The sequence below is a fragment of the Cervus elaphus genome, chromosome 24 (assembly GCF_910594005.1).
Source record: "Cervus elaphus chromosome 24, mCerEla1.1, whole genome shotgun sequence".
In the NCBI taxonomy this organism is placed as follows: Eukaryota; Metazoa; Chordata; class Mammalia; order Artiodactyla; family Cervidae; genus Cervus; species Cervus elaphus.
This window is the reverse complement of record NC_057838.1, coordinates 25,214,763-25,237,142: the sequence shown is the minus strand read 5'-3', so window position 1 is coordinate 25,237,142 and position 22,380 is coordinate 25,214,763. Positions and strand designations below refer to the sequence as shown.

Here is a 22,380-nt window from a genome sequence, read left to right as displayed (position 1 = left end):
TCTTTCGCGTCTCTCTTAGGTGCTCTGACTTCTGGCCTTGCTACTGACGGATGCTGCAGCTCACACCCAGCTCCGGCCATCCTCCGTGGAACTCAGGTGAACAATTTTCCTGCTCCAGAAGCTTTCAGTTCCCGTTGCAGAAGGTCACATTGTTAATTACAACAGGCCCAAGCACATTTGGGGAGGTAACTCTGTTACCTTGAAGGAACTGCAGGGTTGACACTTCATTAATAAGAAGTGTAGATGCTGGCGCTGAACATCCAAAGAAATCCATTAAATTGTATCTAAATGTAATCTAAATGCTGAGAAGAAAGGGGGTCTAAAATGCTTCCAGTAGAATTCCTGCAAAAATCATGACCTATTAAAACCAAGCTCTGTTATCTCAGCCCCAACAGTAGTTCATAAATATAAAGGGCCTATCTTCTTAGTCACGTAGTTTTTGTTTTGGGAAATACAGTTATTTATTATAAAAAGATAGCATTTATGTTAACATGTAAGGGGTTGGTTTATTTTCAATGAATTAGTACATATCTGTAATGTCTTGCTATTCATTTCTAATATGGTAAGTATCAGTGGAAATAGCCCATATCAGCAGTCTCTTTTGGGGGTTCCTTAATAACTCATAAGAGTATAAGGGGTCCTGAGTAAAGCAGTGAAGTGAAAGTTGCTCAATCGTGTCCGAGTCTTTGCAACCCCATGGACTATAGCCCGCCAGGCTCCTCTGTCCATGGAATTCTCCAGGCAGGAGTACTGGAATGGGTAGCCATTCCCTTCTCCAGGGGATCTTCCCAACCCAGGGATTGAACCCAGGTCTCCCATATTGCAGGTGGATTGTTTACTGCCTGAGCCACCAGGAAAGCCCAAGAATACTGGAATAGGTAGCCTATCCCTTCTCCAAGGGAACTTCCCAACCCAGGAATCGAACCAGGGTCTCTCGCATTGCGGGTGGATTCTTTACTGGCTGAGCCACCAGGGAAGCCCATAAGAGGGTCCTGAGACCAAGCATTAAAGGAATCACCCAGCGTAGAAGTCCCCCAGTGAAGAGGAAAGATGTTGGTCCCCACAGCCCAATATGCAGGTGGTAATTCTCCAGACTTACAGCACTGATGATAAATAGGAGGACACACAACCCAAGCCAAATGTGAGAACTGCACCTGCCGAGTGAGGACCATTTGGGAGATGCTGGGCTTGTCCGCATGGGACTGGGTACTGTCACTGTGGCCAGGCAGCCCTTGTTATTTCATCCCCTCCTCGTCCCCACAGGTCACCTCTGGGAGTGAGAACTGTGGTCTCCGAGTCCTCTCTGCCCGCATCTTCTGCCCCTGTTTTCTGCCCCTGGACAGCACCCCCTGGAATCTGGCCAGACTCCTCTCCCGGGTAAGTGCCCATGTGACCGTCCATGTCGTCAATACTGCTACACATACCGTCCATGGATATTGTTCTCCTGGCAAGGCCAGCTTGCTCCACAGCGTGTGTTAGCTGCTTGGCGAAATGTCGTGTCATTGTCATGGTTACTATTCAGAGATTATATTCGAGTTCGCTTTGCCTTTCTGAAAAGTGAAGATAATTTTCCCTGATGTCCCTCCTCCCAGGGTTGTTCCAGGAGACAAACTGGTTACTGTGTCACTCAAACACATGCTTAGGGCCCAACCATCAAAGGTGGTCCATTCAGGACGCAGGGGGGAACATGCGGCTTCCCTCTGTGGAGTCAGGCTTGGCTGGTTTGATTCTGATGCGATCGCCAAGCAGTGAACTGATCTGGGTGACGCTATGTAACTTTCCTGCGCGTGTCCATCTGTAAACGGAAGCGGCAGACGCCCCTGAAGTCCAGGGCTGTAGTGAGGATGAACCAAGATGAGGCATAGAGCTCTGCGTGCGGGTGCCTTGACTATAGGAAGCTTTCAGTGGAGGCTCTTTTTAGTAACATGAAGGGAGACACCTGGTTTTATTATAAAGCTCCACTGGAAGGGGATATCGTCTCTGTTTCTGGAACTCTTTGCTCAATGAAGGGGATTGAGTATCTGGACGGGATGCAGGGCCCATTCATTTGGGTCGGAATTCTGCAAATGAGGGGGAATCATGAAACCGCCTAAGCAGGGGAGATGTTTCTTAAAAAGATAAGTCGGGTTCCTGTGCATGTAGACAGTTCCATGGGGACCGTGTACTGAGGAGGCAGGCAGGAAGGAGCTGCAATGGTACAAGAGGGGAGAAGTGTCTGGTTCTAGCAGGCTCTGGGAAGTGGAGGTGATGGGCTTTGGTGGACTGGGTGGATGATGTTGGAGCTGAGGAGAAGAAGGGGTCTAGAGTGACTTCATAGTTGAGTCAGAATAAATAATGTTTTCCTTTTGCTGACTTGAGCTCTGGAGAAAGTCGGGGAAACAAATGTTCAGTCTTGACCTTGTGGAATTTAAGACTTTTCCAAGCAGTGCTTGCCAGCATCCTTCCTTCTCCACCTGGCCCCACTCAAACCTCCTGCAAACCCCAGGCCTCCAGCTGCCTAAGAAGCTGAGAGCCCTTTGGATAGGATTCATCCCTCTAGGGGCATGACTTCCTTCCTTATGGGAAGCTGGGCCAGCTCACAACATGTGGGCCGCTTCTGCCCCCGTCAGCAGACACCTGGCCCCAAATCCCTTCTGTTTGAGCCGAGGGAGGCCTGGACTCGGCTGCCCACTGAAGACCCCTGCTCAGGAGCCAGGAGCACACAGAACATCCTCCTCCAGGGAGTCCGCATGTCACCAACCTCCTTTTCAGAAAGACCAGGTGATCAGGTCACACAGCTCATAAGGAACAAAGCTGGAATCCCAAGTCAGGGCAGTTAGACTCCAAACCATTCCCCCTCCTCTGCTTGGCCTTGGCTTGTGGATCTTCTCTGAGCCCCTTGGCCCCAAACTGCTAGACCACCTGGGCTGCTGTCTAAATCCATCTTCCTAGTTCTTTGCAGAACCTGTCACCACACACACCTCCTAGGAGAACCATGTGTGCTCCTAGAGATGCAGAAATTCCTGTCCACCCACAGTGTTCAGTCATTCAGCAAATGGTCACTGAGGGCCTCTAATGGTAGTGAACCTCACACTCACAGGAAGTCTGCTCACTTTCCTCCCCCTATTGACTTGTGCAGCTCAAATTGGCCTGGTTTTACTCCTAGACCCAGGAAGAGGCCCTCATTTACCCATCATCTTTCAAAGCAGAGTGAGCAAGCAATGCTCATTTGAGCCTACTAAAGATAATTTAAAAGTAGCCTAAGAAGTTTGCCTCAAGGGCAGGGCCATGGATTTTTTTATCCACCCTCCCTCCCCCACAAACAGAATCCAGGAAATGCCTTTAAGTGAAGAAACAGTTTGCTGAGCACTGGAATAGTGCAAATGAGATTATAGGGAAACTGTTTAATCTTCTCAACAGAATAATTCCCACTCAGCATTCTTAAACTGAGCATCTCATAGGGGAAAAAAGTAATGCTTATTATAAATCAGCCTCATCTGTTTCTTGATGCCCTTTCTTAAGTCCCAACCACTTCTTTAAAGATATAGGATAACCCAGGCCGCTCTGATTCGGCCTCTAAGAATTGGTTCTGTTTCTGTGTTTGCACAGACCATTCATCTTCAGAAAAGGGTGTTCAGCCCTAACCCTGCCCTCCAGTACTTCCAGAGCTGTCATTTCGCTTTCTGGAAACTTTCCATCACCACCAAGCAAGCAAGGCAATTCCACAGAAAGAGCAGATGATGGGAGAGTTGGCCAAGACACAGGGCAAACTCATCAGATAGATGTCTTCTTCCTTATTACTCTCTTTTTCAACACCAGTTGTCTCCTGAATGAGTGAAAGTGAATTAGGAGTGTTATTAAATCAGTTTCCAACAAAAACTCTTGCCAGTTCTGTGAACCTGGCTTCGCACGATCTGCTCCTGAGAACAGTGCGTCTTTTCTCGATGCGGGCGGATGGGTTGGGAGGGATAACAGAGGATGAGACGGTGGGATGGCATCACCGACTCAGTGGACATGAGTCTGAGCAAGCTCCGGGAGATGGTGAAGGACAGGGAAGCCTGGTGTGCTGCAGTCTATGGGACAGCAAAGAGTTGGACGCGACTCAACAACAGTACAGCATCCTCTTGGATCATGGAGAATTAGTGATTTCCTCCCTTAAGAGTGTCAGTTAGAGCAGCAGAGCCTTGTCAGAGAAGGGACCCAATGTGACGCTGTAGAACCGTGGGAGCAGATTGTCCGGGACCAACCCTCCCCCTCTCTCCTCACTGGGGCCCCCAGTAGGACTCCGGGCTTCTGGACTGGGGTTGACCCCTGACCCTTTTCTGACTGAAGTTTATCTAAAGCAGCTTATGGTGGGTGGCGAGCAGCACTGCTTACCCCTGTGGGGGAGGAGGGTCAGGAGGCCTGAAAATAAGAGAGCAGAGAGAACCAACCCAGCTAGAAAGCATGCTGAGCCCTAGGGTTGTCCCGTCAGCCTTCACATTCTTCCCCGCTGTCATCTTCCTTTGCTCTGAGTCTTTCACTTTTATTCTTTATTTTTTTTTTCTTTTTATTCTTTTGCATTGCTCATATTTCTCTAACTGCCCTCAGATCTTCTTTGTGAACAAGGTGAGGTTTAGAGGAATAAGTGAGGATGAGTGAGGGGCCGACCTACCTCATAGCATCCTCTAAACCAATGTAAGGATATTTCCCCATCTGCTTGGAGAAACATCTTTATAGAGCCAGAAGGGGCCTGACCTGAGAATTCCCTGCCACTGGAAGGAGAAGCTGATGATAAACCCCGTCACTTGCTTCCTTTCATGACTGTTAGGAGACTCGTATCCCGTGGCCCAGCTAGGAGGAATCTGCCCACAGCAGGCTGCCCCTGGTCCCTATGGACCCAGAAACTCATACTGGGGCTGTTGGGAGCACATCCAAGGTTGACTGCCCCTCCATTTCTGATTGCACTGGCCCAGCTGGTGGCCATCTGAAAGTTGACCCTGGATGAGGTGCTTCTGTACAGTGAGCATCTGCAGGATACCCAGGTCTGTCTGGTCGGTCTTTGGGGCCAAAGAGAGCCTGCTGAGTTTCTTCCGCCCCTGCCAGCAGCAAAATGTACTGTCGGTACCACACTCTTTGGGCAGAGAATGCCTTGGGCACCAAGGCAGAAATCCTATAACGGGCAAGGCTCTTGGCCAAGCACATTTAAATAGCGCTGGTAATAGCGTGAGGACCTTCATTTCCCCAACACAGCATTCTTTGTAAGCAGGGATCTTGCCAGCTGGGCAGGAAGCCACCATCACCCTACATTTTGTGGAGAGGGGGTTGTAAGTGCGGATTCATCCAGGACACTAACCAAGGTCATACGGTTGGTCTAGGATAGAGGTGACCTCTTTCTGTGAGGCTGGTGTCTGTCCTATTTACTCTGCAAGGACATCCGCCCTCAGGCACTGTCAGTGGTGGGTGCAAGCTGCAATCAGCCTGTGATGGACTCACTCTATAAATGTGCTTATTTGGAGAAACTCTGTCATAGGAGGAGGGCTTCCCTGATGGCTCAGACCGGAAAGAATCTGCCCACAGTGCAGGAGACCCAGGTTCGATCCCTGGGTCGGGAAGATCCCCTGGAGAAGGGAATGGCTACTCACCCCAGTATTCTTGCCTGGAGAATCCCATGGACAGAGGAGCCTGGGGAGCTACAGTCAATGGGGTCACAGAGTCGGACACAACTGAATGACTAACACTTTCACTTTCACTTTCTTCCTGTGATAGGAGGACTTCCCGGTGACGGCTAGTGATTAAGACCCCATGCTCCCACTGCAGGGGCTGCAGGTTCGACTCCTGGTCCGGGAGCTAAGATCCCACCTGCCTCATGGCATGGCCCGAAAACAAACAGCCCTGTGATAAATCCTTAAAGGAAATATTCTGCTGTAGAGTACGCCTGCCCACCTACATTCCCATGGAAGCACCTCTCCACTCCCCACATCCATCCTGCCCTTACTTCGCCACTGTTTATCACTTCTGGGAATCACAGAATTCCCGATGGAGGCTCTGGTAGGGGGTGGGTTGCAACCTTAGATGCCTTTTTGGTTCATAGGGGAAAGCATCCATGCTTAATAGGTCTATGCAAGTCTGCATCAAACAAAAAGTAGCATCATTGAAAACACGAATATAATCAGACCCACGTCCCTTCCTCTCTTCCTCTGTCGCAGCAGCTCAGCCAGACGTGGCCTCATCACCTCAGTTAGGCTCCTGCAGAAGGTGAGTTTTGCCTTGAAATGATTTAACAGAATACTGAGCCAGGCCCACGCAACATCTCTCAGGGGTTCTGATGAGGATGACAAGCTGCATGAATCCTGTACTGGGTCAGCTCGTTGTTACTTCTCTGCCCACCCCATTTGGTGGCGGAGAGAAGTGACCCCACCCACAGCTCCTACTGAAGGGATAGCCTGAGGCTGACCATAGCTGAGCAGGGGTGGACGTCTGACCTCACTGTGGAGAGAGATGCAGGAAGAGCAAATCCATGGAGGAGGCTGAGGCTGGTAGGTTTCTATTTTGAGAATGTCAGTTTCAAAACCCAGACCCTGTGACTAGACCCTGGGGCATGGAGAGTCGGGCCCATGCTGCTGCCGTGGTGAGTCCAAGCCAGTCTTTCAAGCATTCACTGAGGATCTCTTATGTAGAGGAATCAGAAAGAAGCAGAAACGGGAATCTTAGGGCCCAAGAGTAAGAGACCTCGGATTCTGACTCAACAGACTGTCCCGTGAGCCTGGCTGACTTTATTTTCAGCCCTTGGAAGTCTATTCAGTTGCCTGTTAAGGCCTCACAAATAACCCTCCTTTTCTTAAGCCTCCACAAGGGGGATTTTTTTCTTGCTGATCTGTGTGCCTGGAGTAACACAGCTCTTTATACCCACCGTGAAAGTCAGCGATGGTGGGATGTGTGGTCAGGCCAGTGATCCTGCTGCTAAGGGCAGAAGGCTGCCCCTAAACCATCCCCGGAACAGATTGCTCAGTCTCTGGGGTGTGGGCACACTGGCCAGATGAGAGGGCTGTCTGTGGGAGGCAGAGCTGCCATAGAACGTGCCCAAGGAGGAAAAGCATAGCTGTTACAATGAAGCAGATCCAAGGTATTTGTCTCTAAAACATGCTTTTTTTTTTTTCCTTCATAGTTTCTCATTTGTGAAATCAGGATGTCTCTCACAATTCACGGTCTGGCAGCTAGAACCGTTAGAGTTATTGTGAACAAACTTGGCCAGGGCTGTTCCCAGTGTTGTCACTTCAGCTGAGTTATATGCATTTGTCAGACCCACAAGTGCTGAATTTGTTGTTGAAAATATCTTCAGAAAGGTTTCACTGTGATTTGGCAAACAAAAAAGTCATTGTGTTTGCAGAAAGGCATGAAAACGGAGCAGTGGAGTATATATTTTATATTAATGAAGCCCGTATTTTTGTTAAAGGAATGATTGCAATCTCATATTTCTTTCAAAGCAATAACCAAGTGCTTTAGAAACTTGTGGGTAGAAGAAATGGAGGTACATTTTGTTACTGAGATAAATGCACAAGGATGGCTTATCACCCACCAGCACAATGCAACCACAGGCAGGAGAGATTGCCAAGTCCCTCAGAACAGATGAAAGGCATTTCAAAGCACCAGGAAGCTGGCGTGCCCTGTCCATGCATTGCTAAGGCTGTGACCCAGTGTACTGAGCAGTGATTTTCTTTTTCTTTAGTGGCATGTAAAATATTGATATGACTCACAGTTGAAGGAGTCTTAGATTAGATGAAATACATTAATAATAACCAGCAAACTGTGGCTGAACAGGCTTACACCCCAAAAAGAAGAAAGCCAAAGGCCACTCATGCTTCAGTCCCTGTTTATCCGCAGCAGGTAACAGTAGGGGAGAACAAAGGATTTCATAGCTCTGCAAAACTGTGAAGTCGAAGGTTTTGTGGCTGTGGGTTTACTACATGAAACACACCCTCTGCGCTACACCAGATACTCAGAAACTTGCGCTTGGTCGTGTTGTCTGTCAGCGTCAATGAACATGTGGAGTGAAGACAAAGGGAGTTTCAGTATCCTGTGTTTCTCTCCACTTCAGGGTGCCCACACTCCTGGGTCCGCACCTCGGTTCTCCTTTTCCCCTTAGCTGACTCTCTTGTTCCTTCTTTGTCTATCACTCTCGGGGTCTTCAGAAGTAGTGATGGGAAAGCATGAGTTCCTCCCAGTGTATCAGAAAGGTCCATCAAGAAAAACTATATATGTGTTCCCCAGTATAAAGTACCTCCATTTTCATCCTTTTTATGGCAGAGTAATATTCCATTTAGTGTGTGTGTACACACAACATCTTCAGTATCCATTCATCTGTGATGGACGTTTTGGTGGCTTCCATGTCTGGACTCTTATAAATAGTGCTGCTATAAGTGCTGGGGTGCATGTGGCTTTTTGAATGATAGTCTTCTCTGGTTATACACTCCGGAGTGGGAATGTAAGATTGTATGATGACTCTGTCTAGTTTCTTAAAGAACCTCCATACTGTTCTCCATATGGCTGCCCCAATTTACATTCCCATCAACAGTGTAGGAGGGTTCCTTTTCAGTTTGCAAAATGACTTGCAACTCTAAAACCTTATTCTATGACAATGCTTTCAATTGAATTGTCATAGAATATTTCAATTTTGATATTATCGTTGCTGAAGAGAAAATTTGTCTTTACGAGTACAGTGGTAATTATAAGTCAACCGTTGTCATTTTGACAACACCAACTTAAAGTCATCCAGAAGAGGCTTAGCAATAGATGAAAAGTTCAGGGCTGTCACTTCAAGACAGGGATCACTCGGTACCCACTTAATGTCAACATAGCTCACAGACTGTATGGCAGAAGCTGGGTTGAATGTTGAGTGTATCATCCGTGTGACTGAGAGTATGCTTAAGATAATTCAAACCAACAGTTTTTGAGAACATAACATTTTCAAGGTTATCTTTTGGGAAAAGAAAAAATAAATTAACTCTCCAGGATTCTCCCATCCACAGATACCAATGTGTATTATACTCTAATCTCTGCCATCTTCATTGTTGGGGAGAGACAACAGGCCAGGAGAGATGGGAAGCAAGTGACTCAAGGTCATTCAGTCACTTCCCGGACGTGGCTGGAGCTCAAGCCCAGAGCCTATCCCATTCCACCTAGCTTTGTCTATGTATCATTTCAGCTCTTGTGCTCCATGAAGCAAGTCTGGGCTGACTCAGTTCAGATATACAAATGGTGGTGCTAAAGGATACTTGGTATCTCTTAGTTTTTTTTTTTTTTTTAAATATATATTCTCTGTATCTCCATTAAAACCTAGAAACTTTCCCGTTAACATCAATTCATGGAGGACCATTTTGTTTCTAAGCTGCAACCAGAGCTCCCTCTAATGGCTATATATTTGAAGAACAAATTCTAGGGGAAATGAAATAACTCCCGTTCTTTTAGAACTGAGGACTTTTAAAACTATTATCGTCTATCGCGTTGTTACCGACCTTTGCAACTAGGTCATTTTAAAACAGGACTGAACCAATGCACTGATTAATTTTGTGTGTCAGCGTGACTGAGCGACCGGATGCCTGGATATTTGGTCACACATTATTTGGGATATTTCTGTGAGTGTGTTTTGGATGAGATCTACATTTGAATCAGCCTGAGCTGCAGCCCTGGATAGAACAAAAAGGCTGATAGTGTCTCAAGCAAGAGGGAACTCCTCCTGCCTGACTGTTGAGCTGGGGTATCAGTTTTTCCTGCCTTTGGTGTGGAACTGAGACATCAGCTCTCCCTGAATCTTGAACCTGGCAGCTCTGGGATTGAAACTTCAAATGTCAGTTCTCTTGGTTGTCAGGTCTTCGGTCTCAGACTAGTTACCCCATCGGCAAGCTTGGGTCTCAGCTCACAGTTGCAGATCTCAGCTTCTATAACCAGGAGAGCCAATTTTGTGTGTGTGTGTGTGTGTCTGTGTACACACAGTCTATCGGCTTTGTTTCTCTAATGAACTCTGACTGATTCACTAAAACACTTGATTTCAAGGCACTTAAAAAAAATATGAGGGACTTCCCCAGTGGTCCAGTGGGTAAGACCCCACCTTTCAGCGCAGAGGGTACGGGTTCAATCCCCTCTCAGGAAGCTAAGGTGCCACATTATGTGGGGTACAGCCAAAAATTTTTTTAAAATAAATAAAAGCAGTTGTACTATTAAAAATGTTCAACTCTACTGATGTTCCATTTTACATTTGCTTATATCACATTTGATAAGATCCTCACAGCCATGCTGGGAGACAGAGCAAATATCCTGAGCTCAGAACATAGATAGAACTGATGCCCTGACCCCCAGAGATAGAGCTGACCTCTAATATTGTGCCTTTTCCATTATAATCACAGTATCACTCTGAGTCATTCTCTGCCACAAAACAGGAAGACAGCCTCTCCAGTTGTTTCACTGATCGCCTAGGCTATTGATGATTTTCAATCCCAAACATGCTCTTCAATGGCTGTTTTCTGGCTGCGTTGGTTCAGTAACCTAGCACACAATGTGAATAATTCTAGGCTCTTATGATAAACAAGAGAATAAGATTACTTACTGTCTCACACAAGCAAGTTCATACTGGAATTCCAGATTTTTTTAAAAAATGGTTTTACTGTGATCCTTTCTTTCCCACAGATTGCTAAGTGGAAACCTGATTATGTGGCTCCTGTAAAAGTATTGATTTATCCATGGGGAGGAGGTAAAAGTGATCCACATTTACCAATGTTACCATTCCCCTGCATCTAAAAATGAGCAGGAATTGTTCCCAATAAAAACCAGGACTTGCTTTTTAAGCTAGGCTTCTATATTGTCTCAGTTTCCCTGGACCTTGATTTCTTCATTTATATGTCTTGGAGATTATTCAATAATAATGAGCAAAGCTTTCACTCATTTCCCAAGTATTGTATATTATTCCCTTATGTGAATTTTCAGTAATTAATGGGACATCTTATTAATGAAATTCAAGTCTCAAGGCAGAATAGAATATATTAATTAGTGATGAATAATAAACATGTCTCAACAACCATGCATTTAATCTTCTTTTTATACAGAATGTTTATAAATATGGTAATTTTTACTTGCTCCGTCTTCATGGAGAAAACTGTAAATAAAATTCCAGATAAAGATGGATGGGTTGAAATTCCTCAGTCATATATCTATAATATGCATAATCACAAGTTGGGAGTCAGGTCACCTGTATTACAATTACAGGAATACCTATATAGAAGAGAAACATGTTCAGTGTATAACCTGAGAGCTATAAAACCTTGGCAAATGTTACCCAAATGTAGGCCTTTCCTCAAGAACAAAAACAAGAGCAAAAACTTGCTATTTTCCCCTTTTCTTTTCCATCTATGTGTAGAAGAGAGAGAAATATTTTATGCTCTGTCATTTTCTACTACATTTATTTATATATATATATTATTATTGAAATATAGTTGACTTACAATGTTGTGTTAATTTCTGCTGTATAGCAAAGGGGTTCAGTTATACAAATTATGCATTATTTTTTATATATTGTTTTCCATTATGGTTTATCACAGGATACTGAATATAGTCCTCTGTGCTGTAGAGTAGGACTTTGTTGTTTATCCTTTCCATATATAAAAGCTTGCATCTGCTAACCCCAACCTCCCACCCCAGGCCACCCCCCCCAACCACCTCCTCCTTGGGAACCACAATTGTGTCTATTTCTCCGTGAGTGTTTCTGTTTTATAGATAGGTTCATTTGTGTCCTATCTGAGATTCCACATAGAAGTGATATCATATGGTTTTTGTCATTCTCTTTCAGTTACTTCACTTAGTATGATAATCACTAGTTGCATCCATGTTGCTGCAAATGGCATGACTTTCTTTTTGTGGCTGAGTAGTATTCCATTGTATATATGTAGCACGTCTTCATATCCATTCATCTGTCAGTGGATATTTAGGCTATTGTGAATCATGCTGCTATGAACATAGGGCTGCATGTACCCTTTTGAATTAGAGTTTTATTTGGATATGTGCCTAGGAGTGGGATTGCTGGGTCATGTGATAGCTCTATTTTTAGCTTTCTGAGGAACTTCTGTGCTTTTTCCTTAGTGGCTGCACCAAGTTACATTCCGACCAACAGTGCAGGAAGGTTTTCTTTGTTCCACATCCTCTCCAGTATTTGTTATATGTAGACTTTTCCACAAAGGCTATTCTGACCAGTGTGAGGTGGTACCTCATTGTAGTTTTGATTTGCATTTCTCTAATAATTAGTGACATGGAGGATCTTTTCATGTGCCTATTGGCCATTTGTATTTCTTCTTTGGAGAAATGTCTATTCTGGCCATCAGTCCATTTTTCAGTTGGGTTGCTTATTTTTTTATTGTTGAGTTAAATGATCTGTTTGTATATTTTGGAAATTAAGCCCTTTTTGGTTGCATCGTTTGCAGATATTTTTTCACTCTGTAGGTTGTCTTTTCAGTTTTATTTTTTTATGGTTTCCTTTGCTGTGGAAAAGCTTGTAAGTTTGATTAGGTCCCATTTGTTTATTTCTGCTTTTATTTCTATTGCCTTGGGAGCCTGACCTAAGAAAGCACTGGTGTGATTTACATCAGAGAGTGTTTTGCCTATGATCTCTTCTAGGAGTTTTAGGTGTCTATCATGTCTTATGTTTAAGTCTTAAAGCCATTTTGAATTTACTTTTGTGTATGGTGAGAGGGTGTGTTCTAACTTTATCGATTTACATTCTACTACATTCATTTTTTTTTTAACTTTCTGCCACTTTCCATAGAAGACTTAAAGAAAAAACACAATGAAGTAGAAAACTATTACTATATAAAACTGACATCAAGAAAATGCAAAAGAACAAACTGAAGAACAATGTCAAATATGAGTGTGTAAACTATTACTTATTAGAAGTAGAGGGCAGGAACAGTTCATTGTTCACCAAAAACCTGTTTTACTTCTCCTTGGGCACATAACTGGATTGTACTTCCCAGCCTCCCTGCAGTTTGAATTTCAGCCAAGGGAACGTGAAGAGAAGTTGCATGTACTACTTGTGGTCCATGAGAGCCTTCCTTTACATTCTTCTGTATACTTTCCTCCTTCCCTTGACTGGAAAGGACATGGCAAAGTCCTGCTCTGATTATGGCAGAGCATCTGTCATCCTAGGTCTTATGTGAGGGAGAGGTATTCAGCCAATCCACACGCCTTCCCAGGGTTGTCCCCTGAGCCAAGGCCCAAATTTTGATTGTCTTTGATCCATTAATCAGTGTTTGTTAATTCAGCCTGGTGTAGCCTAAATAATACAGGCAGTTGACATAAAGCACAATAAACCTGCATTTTCTTTTCAGAAAGCCTTTTAACAAATGGGAAATAGACAGATATTCATGCAGCAAACAGCAATTCAGGGCATGCCTGGCTTTAAATTAGTTCATCCTCTTTTTTGACATTGGAGTAGGTCCCAGCTGGAGGAAGAGGTTAGTTAATCCTCCGAAGGGTTAAGCCCACAACACTTGGGCAGTGTGTCCATTGAGCCTCAGGAACCTTCGTGGCCAAGAGGTGTCCAGTTGAAGGACATCACCAGTTCAAATCATAGAACCATAACTGGAGACTGAGGAGCCCATGTTGTCTGTGAGTCATTGATTTGAAACCCAGAAGAGGAGCTGTGGCCAGTGTCTGGAGTTGGTCAAATGGCAAAATCAGGAGCCCTGGGGAATGGCAGGTCCGTGTGGAAGTCACCAAAACCAGGATCCCAGCTGCAGGGTCCATATCCCAGCTTCACTCCTGACTAGTTATGGAATCTTGAACAACTTGTTCATGTTTCTGGGCTGATAGATTTCTTCTCTTACAAAACCTGGATAATAAAGGTGTGTAATTCAGAGCACCATGAGAATTAAATATACCTAAAGGGCTTAGTTCAGTGTCTGGCACATGATAAGCATTCAGTAAATGGTGACTCTTTTTTATTCTCATGAATGAGAAGGATGAGCAAGCACACCTTGGGAGCGTCAGGATCAGTGCACACCAGGAGCCTGGCCAGCAAGAGCTGAGCACCAGGCTTTGCCCAGTGTAGATATTCCCCTCTGATGCTGGGATGTGGCTCTCAGTCTTGGCCCATCTGGATCTGAAGTGTGGAGGAGTAGCCAAGTCATCCCACTGCCGTACAACATCCATGATTCACCTCTAGCGGCCACCAGTGGCCGGGCAGCATGTAGGAGCTTGCTGGCCACTCACATGGGGGAGAGAGGGCAGCAATAGCAGGAATCACCCATCCTGGGGGAAGACACCCCTAAGGCCTCCCAGCCATGCAGGGGGACACTGGGCACTGTCAGTTATTGAGGTTTACCAGGAAAAGAGGGTTTGCACAGGCACCAGAATCTCAGGTCCTCTAAGTATCAGCTGTGTGACTTTGGGGTGAGTCTCTGAACTTTACTTCTTCCTCATCTAAAATACTGTCTTAAATTGCTACATTATGGATAAATAAGATAACATGGTATCTTATGAAATAACCAATAAGATATAGCTCAGTAAATCTTTAACACATATCAGTGGAAGGAGGGAAATCATGTTTATATGGTCTGTTCTGATGGGTGAGTGGCTGGGTCGGGCATGTTAACAATTCAGTTTATTCCATAAACCACACTTGGAAGCATGGTTGGTTGTGATTAAACACTTAATAATGTTTGGTGTGTGGTGAGCTGGTCCTTGTGCTATAAGGGACCGCAAAGACTCTGTGAACGACTAGTGGGCGCACCACCCTGCTCAAGGGGCTGCTCCCTGGGTTCCTGTCTCCCACATCCTCTGCATTAGCAGTGCTGCTAATGTGAATAGCAGAAGCTGTGGGTGATTGCATTTGCACTCCTTTTATTACTGGGCTTGCAGTATTTCCACCGTATATTGAATCCTCTTCTGGGACTTCACCACAGGCAGAGTTCCTAGGTACAATGAACTTTTTCCAGGCTTTTCGAGGAAGTCCTGACTCCATGGAACTAGCCTTATCACCTGCTTGCCCTCAACATGCCTCTTAAACCCCATCCAAGCTGAATCACTCAGAGCCCACTTTCCTGCCTCCATCTGACCATACATTATGTTACTTCATCTAGGAGGGTCTGGTTCCTGGGAAGTGTTAGGGATGGGCAGGTGGGTCTCCGGGTCATTTGCTGGTGAGGCAGTTTATCTAACAGAAGAATTTCTACTTCTTTGACATTACAGTCTATTCCTTCATCAGCTATTTTCTGGACTTTTAAACATCCTCCTGTGTGTTTTTCCTGCCAGTCTGCTCCCCACTCATCTCTCTCCTCACAGCCTCCAGAACTGACATTGCTTACTAAACTGTTCTAATGATGGAAAGTGCTTTGAACAATGAGTCTGGGTGTGTCACTTCAGCACAGCTTCTCTGAGGAACTTGGGGCAGATCATGTACCCCTCAGGGATGCAGTTTTTCACCTGTAAATTAGGCATGTTGGGCTATATGAAGTCTAAAGTGGTACTTGCTCTATAGGGCTGAATGAAGGGAATGGTTTTACAACCATCACCGTCATATAGACTCGAATGACACCTGTGCATGAGGACATTTCTGACTCAAAAATGTCACTGGCTCTTGTGAGAAACTATGGGATCCATTTTGTGTAAAAATAATGTTAGTGAAGAATTAATTGAGGTGAAATGCCCACTGGGCTTCCTGACGATCCATGATATTAATGTACTTTACCATTAGATTTGAGTTTTTGTTGCTGTCTCGATAGATGTATTTGAAGTAGTGTAGTGTTGGTACTTTTCACTTTCATGCATTGGGGAAGGAAATGGCAACCCACTCCAGTGTTCTTGCCTGGAGAATCCCAGGGACGGGGGAGCCTGGTGGGCTGCCGTCTATGGGGTCACTCAGAGTCAGACACGACTGAAGCGACTTAGCAGTAGCAGGCCACTAGTTTATAACAGTACAGAGAAGAGACGGACTGCATGGTGAGAGAGGATCCGCATGGTGTGTTTGTATCTCGGGAGTGAGGCATGAAGGCCCGTGAATGATAGAATTCAGGTAGAGGAACAAAGCCAGACATCCCGGATTCTCAATATCGGGGGAAACCACTGCCCAGGACCTAGAGGGAAAGCTGGGTTGAGCCACGCAAAGTTCAGATGGTGATGGCAAGAACCAAGAAGAAGCAGGGCAGCATCAGAAAAAAAAAAAAAAACTGCAAGATAAAAATCCATTCTGTCAGAGCAAGGGAAATTGGAGAGTAAGGCGCAGATTTCAGAGAATTTGTATCAGGAAGGTTATTCTGACTATGACCTCAGCAGCGTGTGACTATAGAAATGGGATAACATATATTAATGCTCCCAAAACAAACTTCAAGTCCCAAGAAAATACCTCAAATATCCTGAGTGATCACAGTGGGGTTGACCCCCCGCCCCAGGCTTCCTCAGCAATTCCCATTAAATCTGCCTTCTCTTCAAGCTGACATTCCCATCTGCAAGGGCCCCTGTCTCTTCTGCTCTCTGAAGGTCTAGAGGTAGAGCCTTCTGGATTTTTTTTTTATTACATCTAGACCATAGGGGTTCAGCAGGGCCAGAGCCGTATCCCCCAGATTGCCACAAATCATGTTCAGAGATTTAAAGAGCCAAGACGGGAACAATGCTAATATGGTGACAACCTTCCTTTTCACCCTGTCTTCAGGAGTCTCATGTTTCTTTCAGAGATGTTAGGAACAACGGCAGTTTGCTTGGAGCAGTAGGCTGTCTCCATCACTGTGAACCCAGTTTGACCCACAGCCCCTGGTGTGAGTTCTCACAGGGACACCCGTGGGAGAGAAGAGGAGACTAAGGAAGGCGAAGCTGCCAGTCCCGTGTGATTGACACAGCCCTGCGTGATTGACACCGACCGTGGACAGTGCTCAGAGGCTCACAAACACCCATCCTGGGACTTACATTTGAACAGAGCCCAGAGCCCTCCTCACTCAGTTTCCGCCCATTACTCCCTGATGCCGCCAGCTGAGCAGCCCCTCCGTGTGCTGACTTCTTGCTCCAAGCAGCCCCCCTCACACCCCCACAGCACCTCCTCTGGGAGAGGGTTTGACCTCCTCCTTGCGTGGTTGACACCCTGCTCTCTGTTGATGATAAACCTGTTGCTAGTTGGTTTCCCTCCGATTCTGTGTAAACCACAGTATGTGTCTAAGATACCGATTTTGCAAAGAACCAGATGTTCTCAGAAGCACCAATTCATGTCTGAGCGACCTTTTTCTCATTTGTTTTATCGTACACTTAGTTCTTATAGAATCAGTTGGCACTGTATTGACCTGCTTTTCCACTTGATTTTTGTGCTCTTGGCTGTGGTTAGTGCAGACATTCCTCTTCACCTGTTTATGACCAAGCTAATCCCTTGTCATTCTACTTCCTGTTCCTTCGCTTATCTTCTATACTCCCTTGATTTTAAAACCTCCTTAGAAGGAGCAGCCCACTTAAAATTCACGTTTTTATGGCACATCTTCCCTTTATTTTTCTCCTATTACTTTAAAAACCAGCATTGATACACTTGACCAGCATGCTTTCTTTCTATTTGATATTGCCGACTCAAGAGTTTTCTATTCTTCAGGGTCCACTTAACATTTTCTGCCATCTCTGAGATTTTCTCCTCTTCTAGTGAGGCATGGTGAGGGTTACTGCAGGAAGAGAAGCTGGTTCTGCTCTGCCAGCTGAGGCACACAGTCACACGGTGGTGAAAAATAATGTAGAAACAGGATGCAGAGCCCCTGTCTGTGCGAAGCGAATCATTGTTGGATAAATGGTCACGTGTGTGTGTGTGTGTGTGAGTGTGAGCACGTTCACACGTGCTCAGTCGTGTTGACTCTTTGTGACCCTATGGACTATAGCCCGCCAGGCTCCTCTGTCCATGGGATTCTCCAGGCAAGAATACAGGAGTGGGTTGCCATACCCTCCTCCAGGGGGTCTTCCTGACGCAGGGATCGAACCCGCATCTCCTGTAACTCCTGCATTGGTAGGTGGTCTCTTTACCACTGTGCCGCCTGGGAAGCCCAAATGGCCACAAGCAGCATGATATGTATAACATGCACAGCGCATGTGTGTTGACTACTTGATTAAAAATCCAGCAGTTTTCAGGGGGTGCCTCTATCCACTATGCAACCACGATGGGCAGTACTTAGGAAAGACTGTAATTTATTGCTGGAAAGATAAGAGAAACTAGTCTTTAAAAGTCACCCCTGGCATCATGAAAAAATCCCGATTGCCTCCAATTTGCTTGTATCCTTTTCTGTCAAATAAACCACACTTCACAGAGATCTTGAATATTGTTATTGTCCCATGACTATGTCCTGCTACGAGTTCATCTCCTTATGGAAAAAGACAGTTTCTTGCATTTTCAAACTGTTGCTTGTGTGTAGGCCTCATGTAATTTTTTTAATCGATATGTAGCCTTTTCAGTCTGGAGAAGGGCATGGCAACCCACTCCAGTATTCTTGCCTGGAGAATTCCATGGACAGAGAAGCCTGGCGGGCTGCAGTCCATAGGGTTGCAGAGAGTTGTCCACAACTGAGCGACTACACACACACACAGCCTTTTCAGTAAACAATTTCAAAGACTGGCTATATTTTTTTCAGGCAGTTCTGTTTTATCTTCTCTTTTGAGCCATTATGGATTTTTGACTTTGATACCTTAATGCAAGCTTGCTTTCTCTTTTCTAAATTTAAACTTTTTGTTTTCAGTTGGGGTATAGCCGATTAACAATACTGCGATAGTTTCAGGTGAACAATGAAGGGACTCAGCCATACATACATATGCATCCATTCTCCTCCCAACTCCTCTCCTATCCAGGCGCCACAAAACATTGAGCAGAGTTCCATGTGCTGTACAGTGGGTCTTTGTTGGTTATCCATTTTGAAAACAGAAGTGTGTACATGTACATCCCAAACTCCCTAACTATCCCTTCCCCCCGTCCTTCCTCCTGCCCCTCCCAAACTTCGAGAATAAGTTCATTGTCTAAGTCTGTGAGTCTCTTTCTGCTTTGTAAGTTCATCTGTGTCATTGCTTTTTAGACTTCACTTACGAGGGCTGTCATATGCTATTTCTCCTTCTCTGACTCACTTCACTCAGTATGACAGCCTCCAGGTCCATCCATGTTGCAACAGATGCAACCTTGCTTTCGTTCAACATCTAGAGTTTACAAACTAATCCTGAATTTTTCCCCTGCCCAGAAATATGGAGTCAACTATTGCCCAAGGGCATCTGTCCCTCTCATTGGAGAATAGTTTTAGAAACCACAAGCACTACTTCTACAAATAAGCTTGTCCTACTTTCTGACTGGAGTTTGACAGATGGCAGCAAAAATATCCAATGGCATAAATCACTGCAGGGACAGAACAGATAAAGCCTCCTTTAAAAACATGTCCATGGATTCTTATTGAAATTTCCAATTCATCTCAAGTTTCATAAATTTCTTCTTGGTTTACTCTAATGGAAGAGTTTATTATTCCATTGTTTTTCAATTTTTGAACAACTGGTTTTTCTTGTTCATCAGCATTAATTTTTTTTAAAGTAATACATTATCATACCAAACCATAAGTCTAAATATCAACATTGCCTCCCCAAACTCAGAAGGCTCTATGTCTTTTCTTCTGTCTCCACCATCAGCTCGGCCATCCTGAAACTGGCTTCACGGTGAGCAGGTCCCATCGATTCTTTGGTCAGCATCATCTTAGCACCAATATCTGGAAGGAGAGGAAACCCTAGCCTCTATCCAGGGGAACTCCAAAGAAACTAAGAGTTCAGAACACTCAGGGTGACACATAGATGCTTAATAAAAGATAATAATAAAATGTAGAATATAGACAAAGTTTAAAAAAAAAAATCCTCTGCCAGTTTTCTCTGTTTGAGCTCCCAGTTGGAATTTATTTTCCCTTTTATTTTTTCTTTCACTAATGCCTTTGTATATTTATGGGGCAATATTTTTAGTAAAAAATCGTTTTACACAGGCCCACAGGTATATACAGTGTCCTATACCGACTCACAAGGATCAACTTCATGCACCTCTTCCCAATTCTGCACTCAGATACCACATTTGTAGCTTGCAGTCAGCCATAATGGAAGTATTTACACCATGGAAATTGGCAAACACTATCAACCAGGACTTTCCACCCAGAGAATCACAATTTAAGCATGTATCAAGACAATTCCAGGTACACACCTCAGTTTACCCAAAACGAGTCAAAATGTCAAAACAAAATCAGTTGACATACAGAACTATCAGAATAATATGCCAAACGTTACAGTTGAGAACTCCCACTCAAGAAATTTACTGAGAGTAGCTTTTGGAGCTTCATGTGATTTTTGTAATGTTCACTGCATAGGGCTCCCCAGAACCAATCATTAAAAGACAAAAAATACAGTCGGATTATGGTACAGTTTAGTTATAATTCTGTTTAGTTATCCATCAGTTTCAAGTAATTTCCAGATATTTTTGATCCACCCCCAGCGGCCTTTATTTCCACAACAGACAACATAGAGAATCCAGTCATTTCTAATTATTAACATTTCCATGCTGATATACAATTTCTTACATGAATTAATACACACCATGCTCTCTCCTCAACGTCACATTCTGTAGTAACCATGTTGTATCTCCTGGATGATATGGAGGGTAGAACCCAGCAAACTTAGAGCATGGGGTCTGGCTTTGCCAAGATATAAAACGAGCTAAAAGAATATGAAGTTTCCTCATTGGGTCTGAGTGGGGCTGGCCCACTCATCTGTTCTTTCTGGTAGTCTGTCATGGCACCCCAGGTGTTATTCCCAGGAATATAATGACCTTGGATATCCCATCGTTGGAAACTGTTCATACTAGAGGTTCTCATTTGGTTGTTCATTTAGCACCTGAATGTAGGCAGGAAGCATGTCTATCTGCAAGCTCTGTGTCGTTCGATTCCCTGCCTTTTATTAACATCACCACTCTCACAGAGAAGTGACCTCCCTACGTGAGGAAGCCAGGGCACCCTGTCCTTCCAGCTGCCTTGGGACAGTTCTTGGCCGACTTCCACTCCCCAGGAGGATGGCGTTCTGAGCTACAGCCCATCTGAGTCTCGCATGCTTCCTCCCGGCTCCTGACACTCCCTCTCACCCAGCCCCTACCTCAAGCAGGACTTCCCCTGGCATCGCTCCCCAGCTTCTCACGCGCCCCTCAAGCCTGGCTCCACCTGGCTGTGCCCACTCAGGGACACAGACCCATGGCCTTGTTGGTACATGGCCTTGTTGGTACAGGCATTTGTGCTTGGCCGTCCCAGCCCCCAGCACCATGCAGGCCCACGTACCCTCACTCTCCTGTGCTCTGAGCGTCTCTCCACCTAATACTGCCCATTTTACATCCCTCCACGTTCTACCACATTCCATTATCTTCTACTGTGCCTTCCTGCCTGTTACCAAGGGAAGCTTGGGAGGGAGGAGTATATTCTAACCCTTCCCCTTTTCCCCTGTCAGAAACCACAGTTCAACTCAGATTTTTAAAAATTGACTCCAAACAAGTATCTTTGTTTTCTAAGACTTTGAAGCTTGGAGAGACCCCAGGTTGGTCATTTGTCTCCCTTACCTCCCCAGCACATTTGTGTCTGGCTAGTACTATTGACCACTTCTATACAGCCTTTAATTTCTGTTATTTCTTCAAGTCAGGAATTATTTGAGATCTTCTTTTTGATTTCCAAGAGGACAGATATTTCTTGGATTGCCTTTTATTCTGTTGTCTCTCTCTCTCTTTTTTTAAAAATTCTGTTGCACTCTAGAGAGTGAGAGATCTTACCATTTCTGCACATTGGACAATTATAGCTTTGTGGGTGGTTAAAATCTATACATAGGGCATCACTGCATTTACATCTATTTTTTATATTCCTCATTTTGTCTTCCAAATTTATCTACCTGGTGTGAGTATACCTGATTCATTTAACTGCTGTTCAGGATTTATTTATTGGATATTACATTATTGATTCTCCCATCAATGGACATTTTGATTAATTTCTTTCTAACTCTTTTTTTCCCCCAGTGGCAAACAATGCTTCACTGAACAGATGTACTTGTATCTCCTTTTTCTATGAATGCAAATTTTCTCAGGATTGGTGCCTAATATCATAATTACTTGCTCATAGGCTATACAGTATCTTATTTTGCTGGTACCCCCAGATTGCACCCCAGAAATGTAATAATTTATAAGTTCTCAATGGTGGCTTGAATTTTCCCCACATCCTGGCCAACAATTGATAATTTTTATTTTTTGCCTTTATCATGGTTGTACAACAAGATCTTGTGGTTTTATTACACATCCCTGAAGAAAGATACATATCTTCAGATTGAAAGAAACTTGAGTCCTGAGCGAAATAGATAAAAATAAATCCATACTTAGTGACATTATAGTGA

General features: G+C 44.6%; 1 protein-coding gene and 1 long non-coding RNA gene across 3 annotated transcripts in view; one reads left to right on the top strand and one right to left on the bottom strand.

Annotated features, from left to right (window-relative positions):
- LOC122682646 overlaps positions 1-22,380 on the top strand; it is a 94,621-nt gene that overhangs the window by 11,397 nt on the left and 60,844 nt on the right. Inside the window, exons 2-3 of the long non-coding RNA XR_006337464.1 lie at positions 20-96; positions 1,264-1,377. This is a non-coding gene — a long non-coding RNA (uncharacterized LOC122682646). The remainder of the gene's footprint in view (positions 1-19; positions 97-1,263; positions 1,378-22,380) is intronic.
- The window catches only part of LOC122682639 (myelin associated oligodendrocyte basic protein), a 44,029-nt gene continuing 41,033 nt past the window's right edge, over positions 19,385-22,380 (bottom strand). For both annotated transcript variants that reach the window (XM_043885624.1, XM_043885627.1), the window contains one exon: positions 19,385-22,331. The gene's annotated coding sequence lies outside the window, so the exon portion shown is untranslated. The remainder of the gene's footprint in view (positions 22,332-22,380) is intronic.